This window comes from Coenobita brevimanus, chromosome 99 (assembly GCF_032717465.1).
Source record: "Coenobita brevimanus isolate Jiangsu-jjx chromosome 99, ASM3271746v2, whole genome shotgun sequence".
Classification (NCBI taxonomy): Eukaryota; Metazoa; Arthropoda; class Malacostraca; order Decapoda; family Coenobitidae; genus Coenobita; species Coenobita brevimanus.
The window spans coordinates 14054585-14064097 of record NC_137052.1 but is presented as its reverse complement, the minus strand read 5'-3'; positions in this window follow the sequence as shown (position 1 = coordinate 14064097).

Genomic DNA, 9513 nt, shown 5'->3' with positions numbered 1-9513 from the left:
CGGAAGTCAGAAGGTCTTGTAGAAGGGGAGAAAGGCCTTCTCCTATGCCTATCGTCTCTGCTCCTGTACTTATAGCACTATATTTGCCATAGTGGCTAAGACCGGACCGCATGGTAGGGACCGTAAGGTTTGTGTGGTCTGTGTTTATATGTAACTCTCGTTCACTTCCTCTCACTCATACACAATTTTCCTTAATACAACTCACTCTTTCAGTTTTACTCATTCACTCACCTGCAGACTCTCTCTCTCTCTCTCTCTCTCAATATTACTCTCATTCACTCATCTGCACCCAATCGTTCTCCTTCTCTCTCTCTCTCTCTCTCTCTCTCTCTCTCTCTCTCTCTCTCTCTCTCTCACTCCAACACACACACACACACACATGTATACACACATACACACACACACAACGTTTATCGGATGTACCTCAATTACAAAATATTATTTCAGAACATTCCTGACTCCTCTAACACCTCTAAGTCCCAATAGACTATTATAGTCTCCCAAAATAGACATAAATAAACACTTGTACTGCTTATTCTGTAAGTTTTATATTTGAAAAACTCGTGGTTTAACAAACATTAACTCAACTCATACTTACACCGATTAGGGCTTGAAGATGCATCTCTTAACACTAACATACTTTTTCCCTTGAACTATCATAGATACCCTTTTTGACTTTACACCCATTAGTCTAATATACACTCCTTAATCTTAATTATACATATACCGCCTAACCTGAAAAATACCAACACCACTTACACGAGATAACACGTCACTTAGGTTATAATTACTAACTTAAGGTCGTCTGCAAATGTCGGAGGGTCTTGCGGGTGGGTGAGATCATGCCTTGCATGCGATCCTTCTTCCCTCCTATAATTATAGCACTATATAAGCATTAGGCCGGACCGTCTCAGTGAGGTAATTCAAACTAGAAACAACGCTACGTACGCCATGCACCACGTTGCTGGGCAAAGTAGCTTCAGACCGGCCGCGCGTTTATTTTATGTATTGATTTTTTATTGCTACTGTTTTGGGGATGGGAAGGTCTGTGTAGTCTGTGTATCTATGTAAGCGTTCACTTCTGTCTCACTCTCCTCACTCACAGTCTTTAGTCACCTATGTTCCTCTCAGACTCTCATACACACTTATCAGGTGGCGAGTTAGCTTCATTCCTCATCCAGGGCTGACATGTCTTTCTACGCTGTCTAATCCATCACTTTAAAGAGATGGAGAACTAACCTGACAAGTAAGCAATTATCCCTGCTACAGCGACGTGAGTAAAGTGGAATACAGTGACCTTCAGAATAACCTCATAAGATCTGAGAACTCACCAGCATAACAATAAGTAAATCTGTCACAGTAAATCGTTCCCTATTGCTCCAGTATGTCTGCATGCAGATCTAGGTCTCACCACTTTGATAAGTTAAGTATTTTAAAAAATAATAATACTGTATGCACCAGATAACTTATTAAAATTCTGAGGCTCATGTAACTTACGCGTAGATAAATCTGCCACTATAACTCCATTTCTGTAATGTCTCTGCTTTCTCTCGATACATAAAATTCCTTCGGTTTTTCAGAAACATTTAAGGTGTACCTCCCTCTTTCCTCTGTGTTTCACATTGAATGTTGCCTACTTTGGTCTCTGCTCTCTCTCGTCTCTCTGCTCCTGTACTCTATAGCATTCATATTTATATAGTATTCAGAAAGACATGTACCGTATGGTAGGGACCGTAAGGTTTCCTCTGTGTTTATATGTAACTCTCGTTCTCTCTCACTCAGCACAATTTTCCTTAATACAACTGTTCCTACTTTCAGTTTTACTCATCTCACTCACCTGCAGACTCTCTCTCTCTCAATATTACTCTCATTCACTCATCTGCACCCAATCGTTCTCCTTCTCTCTCTCTCTCTCTCTCTCTCTCTCTCTCTCTATCACACACACACACACACACACACACACACACACACACACACACTTCCTTTTACTCTCACTCTCTAAGTCTCTCATGCACTCACCTGCATTCAATGTCACTCAGACGTTCTCTCTCTGTCTCTGTCTGTCTGTCTGTCTGTCTGTCTCTCTCTCTCTCTCTCTCTCTCTCTCTCTCTCTCTCTCTCTCTCACACACACACACACACACACACACACACACACACACACACACTTCCTCTCACTCTCTCAGTTGCACTCTCACTCACATGCATTCAATGTCACTCAGACATTCTCTCCCTCCCTCTCTCTCTCTCTCTCTCTCTCTCTCTCTCTCTGTTTTTACTCTCACTCACTTCCCCTCACTGTCACTTACACTCTTCCTAACTCTCACTCTTTCTCAGTCGTACTCCCACTCACTCACCTGCACTCAGTGACACTCTTAATCGTTCTCTCTCTCTCTCTCTCTCTCTCTCTCTCTGCCGCACACACACACACACACACACACACAGTCACTCAATCTCTCTCTCTCTCTCACTTTTTTACTCACCCACTCACTCTCATCATTCATTCACTCTCCCTCTCTGACTCAGTTTCATTCTCAATTACTCATCCATGTACTCATATAGTCACTCAGTAACTCAGTCTCAAACTCACTCTAATTTTTAATTTAACCCCCCACCACACACACACACACACACACACGGCTCTTGCGTTGCAGTGCTGACTGAGCAAAACAACCGTCACTCGGATAACCTCTTACAAAGCACAACACTCCTGACTCCTCCTAACACCTCTAAGTCTGACTTATATTTGTCTCCCATGACGTAACTAACACTTGTACGTTTTATTCTGTAGTTTATTTAATACTCATTGGTTCCACTTTGAGGTGCAGGTTAGGAATTAAGTTGTTCAGTCCTTACATTTAAGACAAGGGTGAACTCAACTCATGCAGTTGGATTTGCTGTTACCGATTCACCTTGAAGATGCATCTCGTTCATTACTTATTCATATTCTTTTTGATTCCCCTGTGATATCTTTTCTATCAGAGTAATCTTTAACTATTAGCGCACTGTTCATTAGTCTAATATACACTCCTTAATCTTAATTATACATATACCGCCTAACCTGAAAAATACCAACACCACTTACACGAGATAACACGTCACTTAGGTTATAATTACTAACTTAAGGTCGTCTGCACATCAGAATTTACGCGAATCATGTTGCATATGTGTACTTCTTATCACTGAATTCCAGATGAGCACATTCAGTGAGGTAATTCAAACTAGAAACAACGCTACGTACGCCATGCACCACGTTGCTGGGCAAAGTAGCTTCAGACCTGCCGCGCGTTTATTTTATTTATTGATTTTTTATTGCTACTGTTTTGGGGATGGGAATAGTTTTAGTCACCTATGTTTTGTAGATACTATCCTTGCATTATCAGGTGGCGAGTTAGCTCGTGCATCAGGGCTGACATGTCTTTCTACGCTGTCTAATCCATCACTTTAAAGAGATGGAGGAACTAACTGACGAAGTAAGCAATTATCCATGCTTAAGCGACGTGAGTAATGTGGAATACAGTGACCTTCAGAAAAAAGATAAGATCTGAGAAAAGATAACAATAAGTAAATCTGAACAGTAAATGTTCTTTATTGCTCCAGTATGTTGCATGCAGATCTAGGTCTCACCACTTTGATAAGTTAAGATAAATAATAATAATACTGTTCACCATATAACTTATTAAGAGAGGCTCATGTAACAAATAAATCTGCCACTATAACTCTCTCTCTCTCTCTCTCTCTCTCTCATTCATATTATCTTCAGAAAACATCATTTACCTCCCTCTTTTTCCTCTGTACTAGCCGCATTGAATGTTCCTACTTTGAGGTCTCTCTCTCTCTCTCTCTCTCTCTCTCTCTCATTCATATTATCTTCAGAAAACATCATTTACCTCCCTCTTTTTCCTCTGTACTAGCCGCATTGAATGTTCCTACTTTGAGGTCTCTCTCTCTCTCTCTCTCTCTCTCTCTCTCTCTCTCTCTCTCTCTCTCTCCTAACCTACCTATAAGCGAGTTTTTTTTTTTTTTTTTTTCCGCACGAGGAGTGCAGGGGTTAGGAATTAAGTTGTTCAGTCCTTACATTTAAGACAAGGGTGATCAGATACGGTTAGTTCAGGTCTGTTAGCCATTCACCTTGAATATGTTCGTTCATTACTTATTCATCATTTTGATTCCTGTGATATCTTTTCAGTAATCTTTAATATTAGCGCACTGTTCGTGCGTGGAGTCATAGCCAAAATTATCTATCTATCTATTGCCAGACGCCATAATCCCGTAAGGGGTGGCCATTTGACTTTGAGTTATTTGTTTTACGGGGAGGGGCACTAACCCTCCACCAATCCACTTGCTGACACGTACGGAGCAAGTATGGTTTGGATACATGGTTACCACCCAGCGTTGTAAATGGTTTCCTGGCTTACAGGAAACCATTTGGCTTGTCACTCAATGTAAAGCCACCTGTGAAGGAAAGAAAAGCAATAAGAAGTGACAGGAAAGATGGGAGAAAGAGAAAGAGAGGAGGGCTGGCACAGAAAAAGAATGATAAAGGCTAAGGAAGAAGTAGGCAGCACTACATCAAGTGAGTGGACGATGGTCGCCACCACCTACCACAAATAGCCAAAAAATGAACGAAAATAGACGTAGCTACTCTACGCCACTGAATATATGCTGCTCGTTACCTGCAAAACCAGTATTATATTAACCACAGCACTTCGATATGCATGGGAACAGACCATGCTGAACTACCTAAAAGAGAGGCCTAATCATCCTATTTCAGTATGTAACATATATTAATGTACTATTAACACCATCAATACAGCGATATCTAGTTAACAGTAATGCTGCTTTTTTCATACATAACTCGGCTCAGGGGAGAATTTTCATTTTCATTTTAACAGGGCATATGGGCCTGCTGGAGTCCGTCCTGTTTCTTCAAGAACTGTGTTTCTATGCCTACACCCTGCCTAGGTAAACTCTTTTGCTTTTTGTCTGTCGCCCTGTACCTTTCCTTCTTGCTAGAAGTTTGGCCTCATTCAGCCTGTCCCTAAGAAGGGTGATCATTCCCACCCCTCTAGTTATCTCCTAATTACTTTTACATCCTGTATTTCTAAAGTCTGAAAACCTACTTTTCAGATAAAGCACTTTCCTAATAGAACCTTTTCGATCACCTGTATGGGCTCCGCCAGGTGCGCTCCACTGTCGATCTCCTCACCTTCCATTCAAACTCTTGGTCATCCTCTATTCGGGACTTTGGTGAAAGCTTTGCCATTCCACTTGACATCTTCAAGGCTTTCGATCGAGTCGGGCATAAATCTTTAATTTACAAACTGCCCGCTTACGGTTTCTATCCATTTTTCTTTGCCTTCATCTCTAGTTACCTTTCTGGTCGTTCTACCAGTACAGTATAGCTGCTGTTGAAGACGGTCACTGTTCTTCTCACTGAGCTGGTGGTATTCCACAGGGTTCTGTCTTACCAACAACTCTCTTCCTTCAACTCATTAATGACCCAAGCTGTACATCTAACCCTATCTGATCAGACGCTGATGACTCAACCCTTCATCTTTCCATTCGCTTCTCGCAACGTCCATTTCGGTAGTCACTACAACAAACACGTAGCGAGACTATGGCACATCTAAAGTGTGACCTGGCTCAAATCTCTGATTTGGGTAAAAGTAATCTCGATATTAATGAACCAAAACCTCAGTTCTTACATCTTTCAAGCCGTCGAAATTATCTGCTGGAGTTTTGTCTAATTAATAACATATCCAACTTACTCCTGCATCACCTCTGAACACACTTCGCGTTTCATTCCATCGAGATTTATCTTGGAAGGATCAAATTACCCCTCCTGAAAAGTACCCTTCCAAGTGATTAGGCGGGCTAAGCCGACTGAGCCTTCTTTACCCCTGCGCAGCTGTTGACTTTTTACAAGGATTTTATTCGCCCCTGTGTAGAGTACAACTCTCCTGAGTGGGGAGGTCCTTCACATACACTTCTTTTCAACAAGGTGGATTCAAAGGCTTTTAGTCTAATCAACTCTCTCCCAACTACTGGCTCCCCTTAACCTCTGTCTCCTGGCCATACTGCTGCATCTTTATCTCTCTTCTGTCGCAGCGCCAATGGTAACGGATTATCAGAGCCGTCTGCTTACATCCCTCCACCAGTACGACGGGCGACTAAAAGCAGTCTGGAAGCAAACTCTCATCCGTTTTCTATCTACCTCACTTACGCAAAAGTTTAAGGTTATTTCTGTCCACCTGTGCAACAGGTCAACTCTGGAACTGTCCTCCTCTCTGTATTTCATACTGCCAACGACTTCCACTTTTTAAAGCGCAATGTGTCCAGGCATCTCGAAATGAACAGATCTTGAATTTGGCACTATCTTATATTTTAATTTATTTCTTGGAGAGAAAAATCTTTCAGGGTTCTGGCCTTTCGTTACCTCCTCCTAGTAACATATATATCTATATATCTATATCTATCTATCCATCTATCTACCTATCTATCTATCTCTCTATATATCTATATCTATATCTATCTATATATATATATATATATATATATATATATATATACCGGTATATATCATCATCATCATCATCATCCAGACCTCCTTTCCCACCCTAAGGCAGGGTGAGGAGTAGCAATGTCCAGACAGCCCAAATTTGCCCAATCCAATGGGCTACGCATCCATTCAGTCATCATTCAAGCCCTCGGAATCTTGGCTCTATCGGATATGCCAAAAAACATTCACCATAATCTGTAGCTTCACATAAACGTATCCAATAGAGTCAATCCGGACGCTGCCACGTAAAAAAGAGGTGCCAAATCCCTGTTCATGCAATTCTCCTCACAATATTCACCCAGCCAGCTCGATCTCCTGTCAGTTCCCTAGCCTCACCGACTTCCAAGTCTCTCTTCCTCACACACTCATCCACCATATCTCTCCACCTTCTCCTTGGCCTACCTCGCCTCCTCCCTCCTTCAAATTCGCTCAGATATACCTTTTTCACCTCTCAATTGTTATCCATTCTCTCCACATGACCATACCTTCCTCCAGTTTCCACTTTCTTCGATGGGTCTGGCATTGTCCATCGACTTCCTCATTTCACATCTATCACGAGATCACATTATTTCATCCTAATCCACCATCACCCCTCTACCTACTCCGCATATACATTCCTCAGCAGTCCCATCTCCACCACTCTTACTCCTGACTCTTCATTTTCATGCCACACCATAGTCTCACATCCATATGTTAAAGTTAGCACTAACACTCCTTCATGTAAGCCTCGTGCAGCTGCAACACTCAAGCCTCTGTTTCTTATCAAGGCCTTCATGGCACCAGCTACTTTTCTTCCTTGTGTCACTCTGCTTTCAACTTCTTTTGAACATCTTCCTCTCTTCTCTATCACAGTACACAGGTATTTGAACTCTCACCAATTCCAGTCTCTCTCCATTCATTGTTACATCACACTGGGAGTCATCTCTCTAAACAACCATCACCTTACTCTTATACACATTTAATCTCAAGGCACGAGTCACAGACATCAACAAAACTCTGCACTAGCCTACCAAGTTCTTGTCCGGTACTAGCAAGCAGTACTGCATTATCAGCATACAACAAATTTGAGATATTCCAGCCAGCACCATTCATTACCAACGCCATCTGTCTCTCCATTACTCGTGTTTTTACTTCTCTCATCACCCCATCCATATATATACTGAACAACCATGGGGACATCACACAACCTTATCGCACGCCCACACCGACCGTGAACCATTCACTTAGATGCCCATTAACCCTTACACATGCTTCACTACCACCATAATAACTCTTCATGGCACCTAGCAGCTTAACATGTACACCGTACATGCGCAAAACTTTCTACAGTCCTTCTCTGTCCACTTTGTCGTATGTTTTTTCCAGATCCATGAATGCCATAAACACCTTATGGTTCTTCTCACAAGCTTTCTCTGCTATCTGTCTCACTGCAAATATTTGATCCACACATTTTCTGCCACTCCTAAAGCCACCCTGTTCATCACTCACTAGGACTTCTTACTTTCTCTATAATAATTCTTCCATATACCTTCCCTACCGCACTCAATAAACTTATGCCACGTTAATACTTGCACTCACTTCGCTCACCTTTATTTTTGTACAAGGGTATAATCACAGCCTTTTTCCACTCTGCTGGCACAGTTTCACGCATTCAGGCCTTCTTACTTTTCTCCAACAAACGTCATTCCACTCTCTCCACTATACTTAAGTATCTCTGCATACACCTCATCAACCTCAGTTGTTTTCCCATTTTTCAGCCGCTTCACAGCACTCTTGCGGGTGTCACGTCTCCTGGCACTGCATTCCTTCTCTGCACACCCCCCAAACCAATCATGTTTACAGCCACTCTGCTCTCTCTATTCCCATTCATCAGGCTTTCAAAATATTCTTTTATCTGGCCCTTACTTCATCCCCATGGGTTAATAATCTACCACCTACATCTTTCACACCATCACATTTGTTTCCGCTTTCACTTCTACATTTCCGCACCTCCTTCCAGAATAACTTCCTATTTTCAGAGTAGTTCTCATTCATTTCCTTCCTCGATCATTACCTCCTCCTCTTTCCTCTTCAGTAGTCTCTACATGCTTCTTGTTCTCAGTATATTCAGTTCTTATTTCAACTGAACTCCTGTCCTGTAACCACTTTAGCCACTTCTTCCTCTTTTCCTCCACCACTCTCTTAACCTCCTCATCCCACTATGCTGTACCTTTCTTCTCTGTTGTTACTCTTGCCACACCACACATCGCTTTAGAATTCCTAATTAAGCTATCCCTATATGTATTCCACAGGCTATCCAGGTCCATTTCATTCCAATTCACTGCTTCTAACTACTCTAATTTGGTCCTGTAATCATCCTCAGCTTCTCAACTTTCCGTCTTTCTCCCTGACCGCTCCTCTCTCTCCTGATCCATGTATATGAATATAGTTTGACGAATAAGTAAAGTACATATCAAAATAAAAGATGAAGTGATAGAATGAATAAAGTAGGAAAGTGTAGTGAATTTATAAGTGTTTATGTGATAAAACATTCTTGAATGAGGGTATGTAATATCATATACGCTGAAACAGAATATGGATTGAGAAAGTTTCTGTAATGGAGACAGTGTCTGAGGAGTATGTGTAGTGAATAAATCGAGGGATAGATGATGAAACACGAGTTGTTTGAGATGGCTACGTGAAGAGGCGCTAGCATATCGCTAAATGTAATGAATGAAAGATATTCAGATCTTCAGAAAAGGCTGAGGGAAGACTAAGAAAGATGATTGACAGTGTGAAATTATGTGAGTGGCTTAGCTGAGTTGAGCGCTAAACTTATGCATGTCATCATAATGAATCATCTGAAATTTACAAACAGTTGTAATTGGTATTGTCATTGAAACAGAAGTTGATCGTATGATAGGTAGACCATTGATTAGCATTTAAACCAGCTCTGCTCCTAAATGCTCTACT